The 15,017-nt window shown below is 48.4% G+C and overlaps 1 protein-coding gene across 2 annotated transcripts in view; it reads left to right on the top strand.

Annotated features, from left to right (window-relative positions):
- Window positions 1-15,017, top strand: part of MYO1C (myosin IC) — a 53,841-nt gene continuing 38,824 nt past the window's right edge. The window contains exon 1 of one of the 2 annotated variants that reach the window (XM_062012537.1): window positions 1-85. The gene's annotated coding sequence lies outside the window, so the exon portion shown is untranslated. Of the gene's footprint in view, window positions 86-227; window positions 311-15,017 lie in introns of those variants that run through there. The other variant, XM_062012538.1, reaches the window with a different exon arrangement.

Here is a 15,017-nt window from a genome sequence, read left to right as displayed (position 1 = left end):
GCTCCCGCGGGCAGTCGGCGCCGAGGCGCTCGCGGAGCCGCCGCAGGGCCCCGGACGGCGCGTCCCGGCGGGGCGCGGAGCGCAGGTGAGCGGGGCGGGGGGCGGCGAGCGGGCGGCCCGAGGCCGGGGGGCAGCGGCCGGGCGCCGGCGCTCGGGCACATGGCGGGAGCGGCTGCCGGCTCGGGGCGGGCTGTGCCGAGCGGGGGGAGCCGGGGGCGGTACCGGAGGGCGCCCTGGGGAGGGCGGGCGGCCGCGGCTCGGCTGTTCCCCGGAGGTCGGCCGCCTTCCCGGAAACTCCGAGGTGTCCACGGTAGGAGCGAGCGAGCGTTTCGGAGCATCCCCCATTGCCCCGGCAGGGTGTCCCCCCCGCCGTAAGGCTCCAGAGCGGGCTCCGGTGGCGCTGCCCCGGTGGTGTCCCGGGTGGCGGAGCGGGGCGGGGTGTGGCTGGGCGGGGGGGCGAGAGAGCGGCTGCGGCGGGGTCCGGCCCTGCTCGCCACGGCCGGCGTTCTGCACAGCCCCAACGCTGTGCGCCTTGTGCCGCTGCTGCCTGCCCGCGACGTGTCCCGCTGCGCACAGCACTCGCCTTTGCACCGGGGTGATTCTTCTTTGGCAGCACCCGCACAGGTGCCTAAAAAGCACTTCACGAGGAAAGCTCGGTGGGTTTAGCCCTCTCTTATAGGTGGAAATGTTGTCAGACAACAGCTTGGAGCACATCTCTGCATCCTCAGCGAGACTCGAGTGTCTCCCATCTGTCATACGACTTTCTGTGCGGGTTTTTCCCTGTTTGAACATACCTGGTGTGAGTCGGTGACAGTGATTTAAGGAAGGAATCTGCCTCTGTGCTGAGTGCACGGCTCGTTCCAGTAACTTGAACTTCCCAAGTAAGCTGCCTTGAGCTGCACCCTCGTGTTTGGGAGGATTACAGAAGGAAAATGGTTCTGAGATACAATACAGAGATTGTTGTGGTATTTACTCCTTCTGTGACAGTTGCTGGAGATGGAAGCTTCTCTGGAGCTCCCCAGAGATGGCAGCTGCCTAGTTTTGGAAAGTGACAAGTGTGCTTGGCTGGTGGGACAAGCCCTGAAAGCAGAACCACATCTGAGAGTATCTGTGAAGAACAGCATTTTTCCTTCATCTCCTTTTGGAGCAATAGACAATTACCAGTTGTCAGCACCTTTCCAAAACTCTTTTAGAAACTGCCTAAGGCTTCCAGAACTGATGAGTTCTTAATTTTGATGGTAGGCCCTGGTATGGCAGCTGCTGTTGCAACAATGAAGGGTTTTCAGGTTTGATACTGGATATAATCCTGAGTTTTAGGGAGTGGCTGTGTAAATATAAGTCATAGCTTCTGTTCTGCCTGGCAGGGACCAAGGGAAGTGCTAGGTGGTATGCATGCTATCCCAATTTATCATGACATAAAGGACAGATGTGGGGTTTTTTTAAAGGAAAAGAAGTCTGAACCATAGTACACTGAGAGAGAAATCCCATGCAACGGACTGAACTGCGTGGGAGCTCTGCTTTATCCACACTCTGAGTTTATGCATAGAAAGAAATGCCATATTTAACCTGGTACAAAGCATCAGTCCATTGCTCCCCTTCCTTGGCCAAGTGCCCTTACCTGGCAGTTTTGAATAGCTCCAGTGTGCAAAAGGTTGCAGGTCCCCAGGCTGGAGCACTCTGTGCCTCCCAGTTTGGAGGAGCAACAGGTGAGGGCTGTTCCCAGGCTGCTTTCAAATGACTGATGCCTTCTGTGGGATCCATGTCTGTTTGGGAAATGGCAATGTGTTACTGGTGCTGCAGAAAAGGAGGTGGAGAGAACTTTGAAGCACAGGGGATTTTCCCAAGGTCGATGTGTCCTGCTGCACTGTAACTGAATCACTTGTCCTTTCACACAAGCTACGGGACCGTTTCTGTATGTTTCTCAGATGTTGCTGTGGGAAAAGCCTTTGTGTTGTGCTTTGTATTGATGACAGTTCCAACTTTTCAAAAGTGAATCCAAATTAAAACTGAGCAGACAAGCCAAAGAGGTAATTTGGCTGGAGCAGTTTCCTGGCTCAGCTCATTACGTGAGCACTGGAACGTTTCTGCCTGCACAAAGGATCTGGAGGCACGGGAAGGAGTGAGCAGGATCAGGTGGGGACCTCTCTGTTGGCAGCAGCGATGCTTTGCACTGCTGTAAAGTGAGCACAATTACAGCATGTGTTCATCTTCTGTCAAGGGTTTTACCATGTTATATACTTCTTTATAACCAACTTGTGAGTGATGTGGTTGGCTTTAACTAGGATTACTATCCCTGACTTCAACAGACACCATCCATCTAACCTCCCACCCTCTTTTCTGGTGGATGAGGATTGCATGGGTAACTCCAACACGGTTACTTTTTGCCCAGAGCTTGCCCCTTTTACTGTGCCTCTGTCTGGGTTGGATGATCTCTCTACTGGAAAATACCCTGCAATGTATTTTGTGCTTTCCTCTCCATACTTTCCTCCTTGTCCATTAAGTGGGGCAGGTGGCCAACTCCTCCAAGAGTATGTTAATAAAGATGTGAGCAAGCAGTGTGTGTAATGTGAAAGGCTGACAAGGTTTGTTAGAAGAAGAATGGACAACTCCCAAGTCATCTCTTGCAACTGAGTCATGTTCTGTGGGGGTGGAAGATGGACTCTTCTTTAAAGCCCTTTAAATACTTTTGAGTGCAATAGGAGCAGCAAGGCCAGTACCTTTCCTCTTAATGTCCCTCTCCAGTGTAGACTGGTGCATATTCAAATCCAGTACAGGAAGGCAATAAAGGTGAGTACTCAGAAGCACTGTGACATTCGTGCATGCATGGGTAGATCTCCCTGGCAGCTTTTTTTCTCTAGGAAAGCACTTGGTCACACATGAATGACAGCTAGCTGTTCTGCACTGGGATGCTGGCAGCACTTTAACCAGTGTGTGGACCTTGCCCCAGCCTGGTCACCTCCCTTCCAGTCACTCAGGGCAGTGGCTGATAGTAGGTGAACATAGAATTTTGGCATTTGCCATTACCTTTGGAGTGTTGCAGTGTTTGCCTTCTTGCTCCTGGAACTGGAAGATTCAGCAGCCTGCACTTGCTGGAAGGTTTTGATACCAGCTGAGCAGTGGGACTGTTGGTGGCAAAGAACGTTACATCAGAATGTGTTCTGATTTGTACCAGGACAGTCTATGAAAGTCTAAAAAGTCCTTTGTTCACACTGTCCTAAACAATTTCCTTTTACTTTCTCCACAAAAGAGCTTTCCTAAACTCATTGTTAAGCATAAAGATGGACATAGACAAAAGCACAGTTCTGATGGTATTCAGCCTGCCTGTACCTGTAAGCTACAGCTGCTTTAGAAGGACATGCCTTTAAATACATTTTGGGAACTTATTTTGAAGGCATTTTGTCTAGCCAAAGCTTACCCTGGACAGTTGAGGCTGTACTTCCTTGTGGTGTTCTTCCAGCTGCCCAGAGATTTCACCCTTGCAGAAGGCAGTAGATGTGGTCCTGATCTTTCAGACAGTGTGTACACATAGCTGGAGAAGAGCCTTTGCTGTGGTTTTAATGCTTCAAGGAAACCTTTCCATCTCAGCAGCTGAGGCTGTGCTTCATTAGTTAACGTGATCTGTGGGGCCTTCTGCCAGCTGACAGTCACCAGGTGTATTTGGCCATTTTACTAATGAAGAGGAGGATTACTGAGGGAGCTGTAATTCAGCCAGGGACTGGTGTTTGTCAGAGGATTTGGGTGAGCTCACAGTTGCTTTTTTTTCCCCTTCATTACCATATACTTGATGTTTTATGGTTGTCTTTAGGTCTGTTTTCACTACCACCTGCTGCTCCCAGGTCGAGATGAGCTATTCCTATCCAAGAAAGAATCATCTTTACTCCAGAGTCAGAATGCCAAACAGACCAGAGAAGAGGGTGCACTCAGCTCTCTCCCTGTGCTCACTTAGGGCACAGCTGAAGGGTCTTTAAGTCAATGTCCAATTATACAATGAAGAGATAATGATCTGTTTAGCTGTTTAGAGAATGAAATTCCACTGAAACACTGTGACTGGGACCAGGGGAGTGGGAGGAAAAGTATTTTCCCTCCTAAAATATGTCTTTGTATAGTGTTGCAAGTTGGGTTTTAAACTTTCTACCGGTAACTAATAACTTCTACATTATACAGTCCACACTGAGTCATTGTTAACTTGGGGAGATGGCTTTCAGCAGCCAGGCTTGTTTGCTAAGTTAATAACTAAAACATGCAGTTCCACTCATTACAAGGCAGCACACTGTAATCAAGGTTGTTTGAAAAGCCCCAAACCTGCTACATGTTTGGAACACTACACAGTGCTGCAGTGTGTGTTCCTGCAGCTCAGGTTTGGATCTGCAGCACACACTCGTGTGTTCAGTGGGGCAGTTTGGAGAAGAGGGAAGGTTATTGCACAGAAGTGTTGCTGAGGGGTTTTTTTTTCCCCCCCTAGGGTTTATTGAACCTTTTAAATTAGAACCCAGAAAGCCTTGTTCTCTGTCCACAAGTAACAAGTTGTCTTATATTGGGATGTTCAGAGTATGTTCAGAATCGCCTCAGCAGTATCTTAGGAGGGAAAGCCACCCCTTTGGGAGTCAGGAGTTCTCTCTCAGCCAAAACTAAAACTCTGTCAGCAAAACATGGGTTTTTTTGCCTTAAGTGAGCGGTTTTCTGCCTTTTCTTGACTGCTTTTTGCCTCAGTACATTGTTTTCTCATGCATGTTACCAGGAGCTTTCCCACTGACCCATTACATCTATTAAGATTATAACAACCACTAGGATTTGTGTACTGGATTGTTTATTTGGGGGAAACTGAACAAACAATGCCAAGTGCACACTGTGCAGTGCACCAGGGCTTCTGCATCAGTTTGTTCATGCAGGAATGAAGTGGAGGCAGCTGAGCGTGCCTGACAGGACAGTGTGGGAAGAGGCGTTTGCACTGTTGAAGTGCAACTGTCTGAGAGTGTACCAGGTTTTCCTTTTGAATTTAATGCTTTTCTGAATGTTGTGGTCAGTTCTCTTTTGTGTTCCTTCAGAGCTATTAAGCACCATGTAATTAAAGACGATATTGCTTGCAAGAGTGGACTCAATGCTAGAAAAACACAGTCATGGATAATGAAGAACTGCTTTTAGATCTGTTGCACCTTTCCAGAAACAACAAACAGAAAGAAAATACCTACTGCAGTTCTCAAGTAATCCAACCACCACCCTGAATAATGTATTCAAAATACACATCTTTTTATTCCTCTCGAGTCACAAGCTGCTTTTTTTTGCCACTTCTGTTTGAAAATAGAAAGGAAAACTGATGGTCTGGTGTGAAAACTGGGGGCAAATACAAAATATGTGACTTCCAAAATCACCATTTTACTTGTGCATGAATTTGTTGCTCCTAAAGCTGGGGGAGAGGATCAAAAGCCAAGTTCTGCAGAGAAGTACAGGGTGTGTTTTTGTGTGCCTGCTTGTAGCACTCTGTAGGAATACGAGTGAGTTCTAACTTTAATCTTGCTCATCTGTCTGGAAAGGAGCTGGATGGGAACTGGGAACAGCAGTTAGCACAGCCACAGCATCTCTATTTGTCTAAACAAGTGTAGTGAGGATTTCATCACCCCTAAACCTTGGAAGTGTTGCTCTGAAACTTGGATTTTTACCCTCTTAATTTCTCGTGGTTTGCTCCATTAACCACACAGAGCTCTGAGAGTCCTGGCAGGATGAACACAGAGCTCTGGGAGTCCCAGCAGGATGGGTGGTTGCTGAGAGAGCCTGTACTAGCAGGGTGAATAGTTCCTGAGAAGAGCCTGTATTTGGGTAAAGCTTTCTGACATTATTTCTCTCAAATATAAACTAATCTGATTTGAGATAACTGTGTCCTGATGGAAGGAAGAAGTATAAAGGAAAGGAGAGGAAAAGAAAGGAAAGAGTCAAAGATAAGCTGGAAATTGCTGTAGACAATGACCACCTTGAAACCTTCCTCTTGTGTCACTGAGAGCTACCAGAGCAGAGGGTGCCTTGTGCTGAAAGCCTGGCAGGTTGGAGTGAGGCTTTGTGTGCTGCTGGGGCAGCCTGGTCATGAGGACAGCATCTGAAGAGGAAATGTTGCAAGAGATGAGAAGTTCTGTATGCAAAGAACTCGACAAGAGGGTGTTTGATCTCTCTTTAAACTGAAACCTGACCAGTTGCCAGGCGTCTGTTTGTTCTGTGATGACTCAGTGCCTAGGTGGGGATGTAGGGGAGCTCCTTCCAACCTTAAGCCTGGAATATATTTACCTGGCAACTGCTCCCATCCAAACCACTCTCTCAGCTCAGCTTGCACTGGGAGGAACATTCCTCAAAGTGGCTCCGTGTAGGATGAGAATGTGAACTATGTCCCAGCTGCAGTCCATGGAACTCCAAAGCTGTGCTCATGTAACTATTTACTTTCTTTCCTGGAGGCTTCAGTTCAGTTGCCTGTCATTGAATGCATTTTTGCCTCAAATACTCATTGTCTGCCATCAGATAATAGGAAGCTTCTGTGAAGGGATCATTTTTCTACCTGAATGGAAATGGGGAATGGGATAAAATCAGTGTTGCTGCAGGTTGAGTGCAGGTGCCCAGAAGGAAATCTTCTCTGGCCATTGCACAAGCAGGCAATTGCTTTCTGAGGAAAAGTTTTGTTGTGACAAATGTTGCTATTTAATTTGAGCAGGCTGCAAAGGTAAGTCCTGGTATAAAGGTCTAAAAGTAGCTGTTGGCTTGGTACCTGTTCCAAGCAGTGAATTTCTCTGCTTCATCTCCCCAGCTCTGTGCTGCACTCAGCTTTTCAGGCCATGCTTTCACTGGCCTCAAACCAAATTATCTTAATTGCAAACCACTTATCTGAACTGATGGTTAGTCAACACAAATGTGACACCCTGCTCAGTAGAGGAGGAAAATCAATGGTGTTTAGTGTGGGCTGGGTTGAGATTTGCTGGTTGATGGGGAAGGAGAAGGTTCACTTGGGTCAGTGACTGGCAGAGTGCTGAGTTGGGTGCAGGGAGCTTCCCCTCTGCTGTGTGCTTGCAGTCAGAGCCCAGCATCATCAGCCCTCGTTTCTAAGGCACCTGCCAAAAAGTGTCAGTTCACAGTCCTGTGGAGTAGCAGAGCAGTGTGTTAGCTTGGCATGTTTGTGCTGGCTGATCTGGTGTGACATATATACCCACAAGCATCGGGTTGGGTAACTTGTATTGCTGACTTGCTGATCACAGAACACTACAGCTGACAGTCTGTAGCCTCTGGTGTCATTCCTGGGCATGTCCTGGAGGTGATAACATCCCTGCATCCTTCTCAAGGTGTTACATGTGCAAAAGGGCAGAGGACAAAGCAAGCAGCCAGAGAGTCTTAGAGCGTTATCCACCTCACTCTCAATGGAATGCCCTTTCGTTACTTGTCTGCCAGGAGGATGTGTTCCTCCACTGTCCAAGATAAGCTTATGCTGACATGAAGTTCTGTTTCAATTGATTGCACTGTAGTTCTCCACTCCCTTGTACCTGCACTAGCATCCATTTGACCCTTTGGTGAATCAGTTGAAATAAAGTGTGGAGAACAATGAGGAAGGAAAACAAGTACCGATCCCAAACCAGTTTGTTTAGTTCCTTGAGCTGTCTCATCACAGAGCTCCACAGATCTCAGGCCCGGTACAGAGGAGGGAGAGGGCCAGGACAAGCACAGCTGAAGACAGAGCAGGGGCTGCATCACAGTACTGTCAGCAGGGTAGGTCAGCTTACAGCAGCCTGGCACTGCACTCTGGCACCTCAGAGGACACTTTCTGTGCTCTTTTCACCTTGGAGAAGTGTCTGTAATTAATGCTGTTGGAGTGATTGCTTGGGGTAGTCATTCTCTTCTCATGCTTCTGGCTTTTACAGTGCTTGAAGGGAGTGGCAGTGAGAGCTTTGCTAGAAGGTTCTGCAGCTGTACTGGGGAACTTTTGTACCCTGATGTGTGGGCTGATTGGCACTAAAACCTCCCAGCCTGTGGCTGTGGAGCTAGGCCAGCTGTTTGGAACATACATGGTAGTTAGTTGTCTTCTAAATGTTGTCTTTATTAAGATTTACAGACAGAATGCACCATCTCCCCTGCACATCTGGTGCTGAGGAACCCAGGCTGTTAGAGCCCCTAAGCAGTGCAGTGCCCATCTGCCCATGGAGCACCTGCTCTGCTGCTGCTGGTGTGAGGTCAGGAACAGAGAGGCACTGACAAATCCCTGTACAAACAGGGTGAGCAGGCTTAGACACCGAGGCAGGAGAAGCCGGTGCCTAGTTGCCACTTGCCTAAGCAGCACACAGAATGGCTGGGATTGCAGGTGGGGAGCACAGCCCAAGTTAGGGGAGTCCAGCTGGGAGCTGATGTGTATTGATCTCTCTGAGGTATCTCTCAGCTGCCTCATTGCTCTTTGTGGAAAGAGATTGGGACAGCCAGTGCAATTGGGGGGCTGAAGGGAGGAAGCCCTGCCCAGCTGAGGATCCAGGGATGCTCCCTCTCGTGCTGCTGCTCATCAGGTCTAAAGATTCAAAGGGCTTTTAGGCTTTGTGAGACTCCTTAGCAGGGTGTATGTGTGGGGTAGCAGGACAAGGTGCTGTGGTAGCTAAGTGTGACATTGTGATTGACACAGGCACAGAGGGGAAGGGAGAAGGAATTAATGTTGCTGCCAAACCTTTTGTGCAAGAGGTTGGGTCTGGACCTGTGCCCTTTCAGGACACACATGCAGGTCCCTGCACTTGGTAGCTGCTATTGCTGTCACCACCAGGAGTGGCACCCAAGTAAACAAAATGCAGGAATACCATCCTGCAATAGGAACTTCAGGAGGCTATTTCCAGATGGGATTAAAGCTCCATGTGATCTAGTGGTCTGTAGCCTCATTGTGAGGGTAGAAGGCAACCAAAAGTGGTTTGGACTGGAATTCTTTAGGGTGTTGTTGCTCACACTTTAGTGGGCAGCTGGATTCAACTATTTTAGAGCTTCACACCTACCATACTAGCACCCTTGTTAAAGAGGCTTCATAGCAAGCTAAAAGAACCTGGCAGTCACTGACCATATTTTTAGATGCTGAATTGATTTGACTTATGTTTTTCTCTTCACAGAAAGAGATATTCTGCCTAAAGTCAATTAAAGAAACAACTTTAGAATGTGTGATAAACACAAATGCTGTGACCCAGCAGGTAAGCTGGAGCAGTGGAGTGGGTTAGCACTTGGGTTTAGGGAGCTTTGGAGTAGTGGGGATCAGCTTTGCAGGGTGGTACCTGCCTGGAGCTACTCCTGTGAGCCATCAGCTGTTTCATTAGTTCTCAAGAGCTGGAATCTGTTGGGTCACCAGGCCAGTGAGTGCTGCCTTTGTGCTGCCTGTCATGCCAGGAATCCCGAGAATGCAAAGGACTCTCAAATTCCAGTTGTGTGTGCTCACCCTTCCCCTCCTCTGGGGGCTGGAGGAAGCAGGAAAGGAGATCAGGCTTGGAATACAGAGAGGAGGAATTTGTGAACATATAGCAGATAACACTCCTGTACTTTGCCACTCCTCTCCCTGCTCCATTATGGAAAGGATGATTAAAGTCAGCTCTGCCTTGACTGCCTGAACCATACACACATGCACAAATGCCAGATTCTCTTCATTCCAGGCTGCTGTCTTCAACAAGGGCTTGCTCTGACAGGCTGGAAATGAGGGCTGGCAGCTTGGTCTGCAACTCAAAGGCTTTATCTCTCTTAGACACTCTTCCTCATATTCCCACAGATATTGTTGTGCTGGAAGGAGCTGTTGTGGGCAGGAGATGCCATCAGGCACTGCTGAATAAAGCTTTCTTGTTGTGTACCTCTCCCTAGAACAGGCAGGGGAAACTTCACAGAGCCCTTGGCATCAGGCCAACAGGAGACCTTGCTCTCCTTGTGCTTCAGCCTCATTATTTGGGGAGCAGCAGGGAGAGCCAGCTCAGCCTTCTGATCCTTCTGACCCCCTACCAAGAGCTGCCTGTTCTTTCCTTCACAAAGCTCCTGCTGCCAACCTTCAGCTCCCACTTTGGCTGTTGCCATCACCTGATGATGCATTCAACTCCAGCTTCCCCAGCACATTCCTGCAGTTCATCACCTTGGTCTCTCCTCTCTGAGCTGAGCTCCCACCTGGATATCCCTTCACTCCTGCTCCACTGTGCAACAAACACAAGTTGTTTTGACTTCTAGGATTGTTTAGCTCCACCAGCAACTCCCCTGTCTCTGATCTTGCCTCCTAGCATTAGTGCTTCACTGCTGTTTCTGCTCAGTGGAGGATGCCAGCTGTATCCAGCTGTTAGGGGGGTTTGTGCACATGCTTTTAGGCTGTTTGCTTATGCTGCATGTGCAGTCTCTCAGAGTATTTATACTCCCTGACCTATCTCAATCAATTGATGAACTCAGCCTTCAAGAAATGCTTTCTCTGAGTGAAACCTATTTGAGGCATGTGGTAATGGTCCTGGAGAGCATCAGTGTCAGTAACTGCAAGATGGCCAAGCTCATCTTTGGATGTTGGTTTTATTCCACAGTTGGTATTAAGGCAGGTGTATTGTTACACTCACACAGTATTTCACATGTGAAACTGTGGTAACTTGAAGCTTGATGCAGTAAGGCCAAGGACTCAGAAAAATGTATCATAAACCAGATTTGAATAGTCCTGGTGGCTGTGACATGATTTCTTCTCAAAAGGGTACATTTGGTGTCATCATCCCGTTGCTCCAGCAGCAGCTGGTCTGTATTGTTCAGGTTCTGGAGGGTGTGTTGCATGTTTATATTTCCCAAAAAGTGTGAGACCTACCAGTGTAAAACATCTGTCCAGTAATTCAGGTCTGATTTGTGAGGGAGGGCTGTTTTCACAGGGGCTGAGGCCTTCATTTGTGGCCACATAACTGTTCCCGTTGAGCAGCGAAGGGATGCCAGCCAGTCTCAGCTCCAGCTCCTCTCTCCTGACCACAGGGCTGTGCTTTTTAGGTATTGTGTGACAATAAAAAATGGTGAAACAAAAGCTCTCATTTCCCCTTCTCTGGTTTCATATGCACCAAGAGCAGCTCTGAAGTAGGGACAGAAGAGAATTAAGGAGTCAGTGTTGTGGTGAGGGTTTGGAGCGAGAAGCTGCCCTGAAGAAGTACCCAAAGCATTTAACCTCTGTGTTTTATTCAGCCTGGAGCAAGTGTAATTGAAAGTGACACCTCTATAATTGATGAAGTATCTTTTTACCATTTGTTTAATTACCAGTTTCAATGTCTAGAAAGCAGGGGATCAATAATTTACAGTGATGATCTTCCCTCTGCCCCTGTTTCTCTGGTTCAGCCATACAAACAAGAGCTCCTGACACAAACCCTCCAGTTTTGATGCTTTTCTTTTCCTTCAGGTGATTTAAAAGAGCTCAACCTTTCATTGTCCTGCTGCAGGTGTACTCCAGCACAACTGAAGCTGATGGCAGAGCTCCCACTGCCCTCAGTGAAGCAGGGTTAGTCTGGGGCTTGCCCTGTGCATGGGATCAGCTCTCATCTTTTTCACAGTGTCCTTTCATCACTGTAGAGTGGCTAAAGCCAGGCTCATGTTGTTGAGACAACAGCAAATGATGCTGCAGAATCTGAGAGCTGTTAGAGGATTGCAGCAAAGGCACCAAAGCTGCTGCCTGCATTCTGTATGCACTTCTTATAGTCTGATATATACTCATTTTTCTATGAGAGATGCCTATTCTTGGACCCTCCTTTCAGGTTACTCAGGGCTCAGATTCCCTCATGGCCCTGGATCTCTCACTTTCCCAAGGGGACCTTGGATCAGAATGAAAGCTCAAAAGATCTCTGACTTCCATGAGATCTCCAGGTGTGTGCAGGACGTGGCTTTGTGTGGAAAGGACTCAGCTGTGCACAGCTGGCCTTGAGGCAGAAGGATACCTGCCACTTGTTTGAGGATGTGCTCATTATCTGCATCAGCACAAGTGGCTGCTTTCCCTTTCCTGTCTCTGACTCTTAGAGGTGATGGTCCTCACCTTCTGATGGAGAACAGAGTGCTGTGGCACAGTTGGTATTTCTGTTAGTCACAAATGATTATACCCAAGTACCAGGAGCTGGGGGTTTTGTTTATGTGGTAGATGCAGAGGGTCAGCAGGGAGCTGACTGGGCTTGCCTGTGACTACCTCTTTTGTCTGTCTCAGCAGGATTTATGCAGTTTTTCAACCACCCAATGGAGGACTGTAAGTAAATCAGAGAGAGGGAGAGAGAAGAAAGGGTTTGGAGCTAGCCACAGCTGGGGAATGAATGTTTCCATTCCCTGCACAGGCCTGTGTTTATCCAGATGTGGAACATGCATTCCTGAGCACCACAAAGGAATGGGCTCCTTGGTGATTCTTTAGTGTGTGTCTGCTCTTTGGTTTTGATTAAACCTGTGTCCCTGGTAATGCAGAGAACCTTGAAGGTGCTGTGAGCAGGGCAGTGGAGCTCTCCTGAGTGAAGCAAGGAGTTGAAACCACGGAGTATGAACCTTTAAAGTGTTGGAAGCCAGCACTGCAGCTCCTTGGAGTGTGGGCTGATGCCAGTGGATGTGGGATGTCCTTCTGAAGTTGTCTCTATTCTGCAGACATCCTGGAATACTTTTGCCAATGTGATGGCAGCTCATCTTTCCCAGTTTACTGATAACTGAGCATATGCCTGGTTTTGGCTTAAAATGGCTACAACTCCCAAAAACACTCCAGATTTTGTTCACTGGGGGATCTTTGGGGCCCTCTCAGACCGGCCAGAGGATTACCTCCACCAGTACCCTTCATCTGGTGGCTTTTCCCCTCCTTTTCAGAGGCAACAGAGCAGGCAGGGTAAAGGGAAGCAGTTCAGACACAAGCCAGCTGCAACATCATCTGCCCATGTGCTGCTGACACTGTGCCAGCCAGCCAGCCTGCACTGCCCGTCTGCTTCTCTTTGCTCTGCTTTTGGAAACTGCTCAGGCCATTCCTTTCAGCAGAATCTGGGATTTCTACACACCACTGGATATTCTTCCTTGGGGTTCATGATCTAATTTTACTGCAGACTGTTGCTGAAATTCTTTCCTTAAACTTTTCATAGGGGACTTATGCCATCACAGGCAAAGTCAAATGAACTTTGTTCCCCAACAAAGGAGGGTTTGAAAGAAGTGCCACATGTGTTCCTAATGGTTTTATTAGGAGCTATAAATAACTTTCCTCTGTCTCAAAATAACTGCCTGCCTTAGGCCAAGAAAGTCCATTTGGGACAGAAAGAGGAGGGGAAAAGAAAGTGGTGAAAGCACAAACTGTGCCTGTAAACTCTGCACTTAGAAATCATCCCAGTCAGAGCCCCTCCACTTGAGTGTCCAAAGCACTGGAGCTGCCCCTTCTCTGGGCTCACAGAACTCGGCTGCACTCGGTAGTTTGTAGTTTGCTGACAGCATTGCTTAAGTTTGCATTTAAAATGGCACACCCAGGAGGAAAATAAGGAGTCCTTTTGCCCAGGAATCACCTGCTTCTGGCATCATGTTGCAATAACACTTGCAGATTGGTGTGTTGGGTTTTTTCCTTTAGGAACCTAGAGACATATTGTGGGATTGACCAGCTTGAGAGTTGGGCACAGAGGAGCCTCCTGAGGCTCAACAAGGGCAAGGGCAGAGTCCTGCAGCTGGGGGGGAACAACCCCCTGCCCCAGCAATGGCTGGGGGTGACCTGCTGGAGAGCAGCTCTGGGAGAGGGACCTGGGAGGGCTGGGTGAGAATAAACTGCCCCTGAGCAGCAACGTGCCCTCGTGGGCAAGAAGCCAATGGCATCCTGGGGTATATTGAGAAGAGTGTGGGCAGCAGGTCAAGGGAGGTTCTGCTCTGCCCTGGTGAGGCCTCATCTGGAGTCCTGTGTCCAGTTCTGGGCTCCCCAGCTCCAGAGGGACAGGGAACTGCTGGAGAGAGGCCAGTGCAGGGCCACCAAGATCAGGGGATGGAACCTGTGTGTGAGGAGGAAAAGCTGCAGGACCTGGGGCTGTTGAGTCTGGAGGAGACTGAGGGGAGATCTCATTAATAGTTACAAATATCTAGAGGGTCGGTGTCGGGAGGTTGGGGCATCATTTTCTTCTGTGATGTCTAGTGACAGGACAAGGGGTGATGGAAAGAAGCTGGAACACAAAAAGTTGCATTTAAACATAAGGAAAAACTCTTTCAGTGTGAGGGGAGGGAGCCCTGGCCCAGGCTGCCCAGGGAGGGTGTGGAGGCTCCTTCTCAGGAGGTTCCCAAACCCACCTGGACACGTTCCTGTGCCCCTGAGCCAGGGGAACCTGCTGTAGCAGGGGCTGGATGAGCTCTGCAGGGCCCTTCCAATCCCCACTGTTCTGTGATTCCATGAAACCTGTGACATGCCATTGTACCAATGGAAGTGCTGCTCACAGCAGCCTTCCCATAAATTTGGGGTAGGAGTTCTCTGTACATCTTTATACTCCTGTGAACTCTCCACATTAGGGATTTTATGCTGCACTGGGAGCAGAGGGGTGGCTGGAGCATCACTCATGTACAAGCTGTTTTATGAAAAACCCAGCATGTAGGAAATAAACTCCATATGAGTTCCTCTCCCCTGTGCTCTCTAGGAAAGCTTGAGCCATTTGGCATTCATTTCTCTGACACTGGAAGCTTGAATGTACTTCTCTGGCTATTACCTGGGCTCTGTGCAGCAGGACAGTTGGTGTTTTCAACAGCAAAGCAGGAGTTTCAACAATAGCTTTATTCAGACTGCATGAAAAGGAAAAGCTTTCAGGGTAACTACAACTATTTTGGAGGGTGGTATTTCCTTTTTCAACTCCTTTTTTTTCACAGTCCCCAATGGTCTGAGTTTGGGTGGGGTTTGTTTTAGTGCAAAACTGCATTGATGGGAGCTGTCAATTGAAGGGAAAGAAAAGGAGGACATAGGACAAGTGGAGTTGTTTCCTTTAAAGCAGTGTGATGGAGGTAAATCTCTTAGGTTTCTGTCAAGTGATATGTGTTGACACAATTGAGAGTAATGTCATGCAGACAGGCTCCCCCAGCTCTCA

This window comes from Colius striatus, chromosome 20 (genome assembly GCF_028858725.1).
Source record: "Colius striatus isolate bColStr4 chromosome 20, bColStr4.1.hap1, whole genome shotgun sequence".
In the NCBI taxonomy this organism is placed as follows: domain Eukaryota; kingdom Metazoa; phylum Chordata; class Aves; order Coliiformes; family Coliidae; genus Colius; species Colius striatus.
The sequence above is the reverse complement of the archived record's forward strand: the minus strand, read 5'-3'. Positions and strand labels throughout refer to the sequence as shown.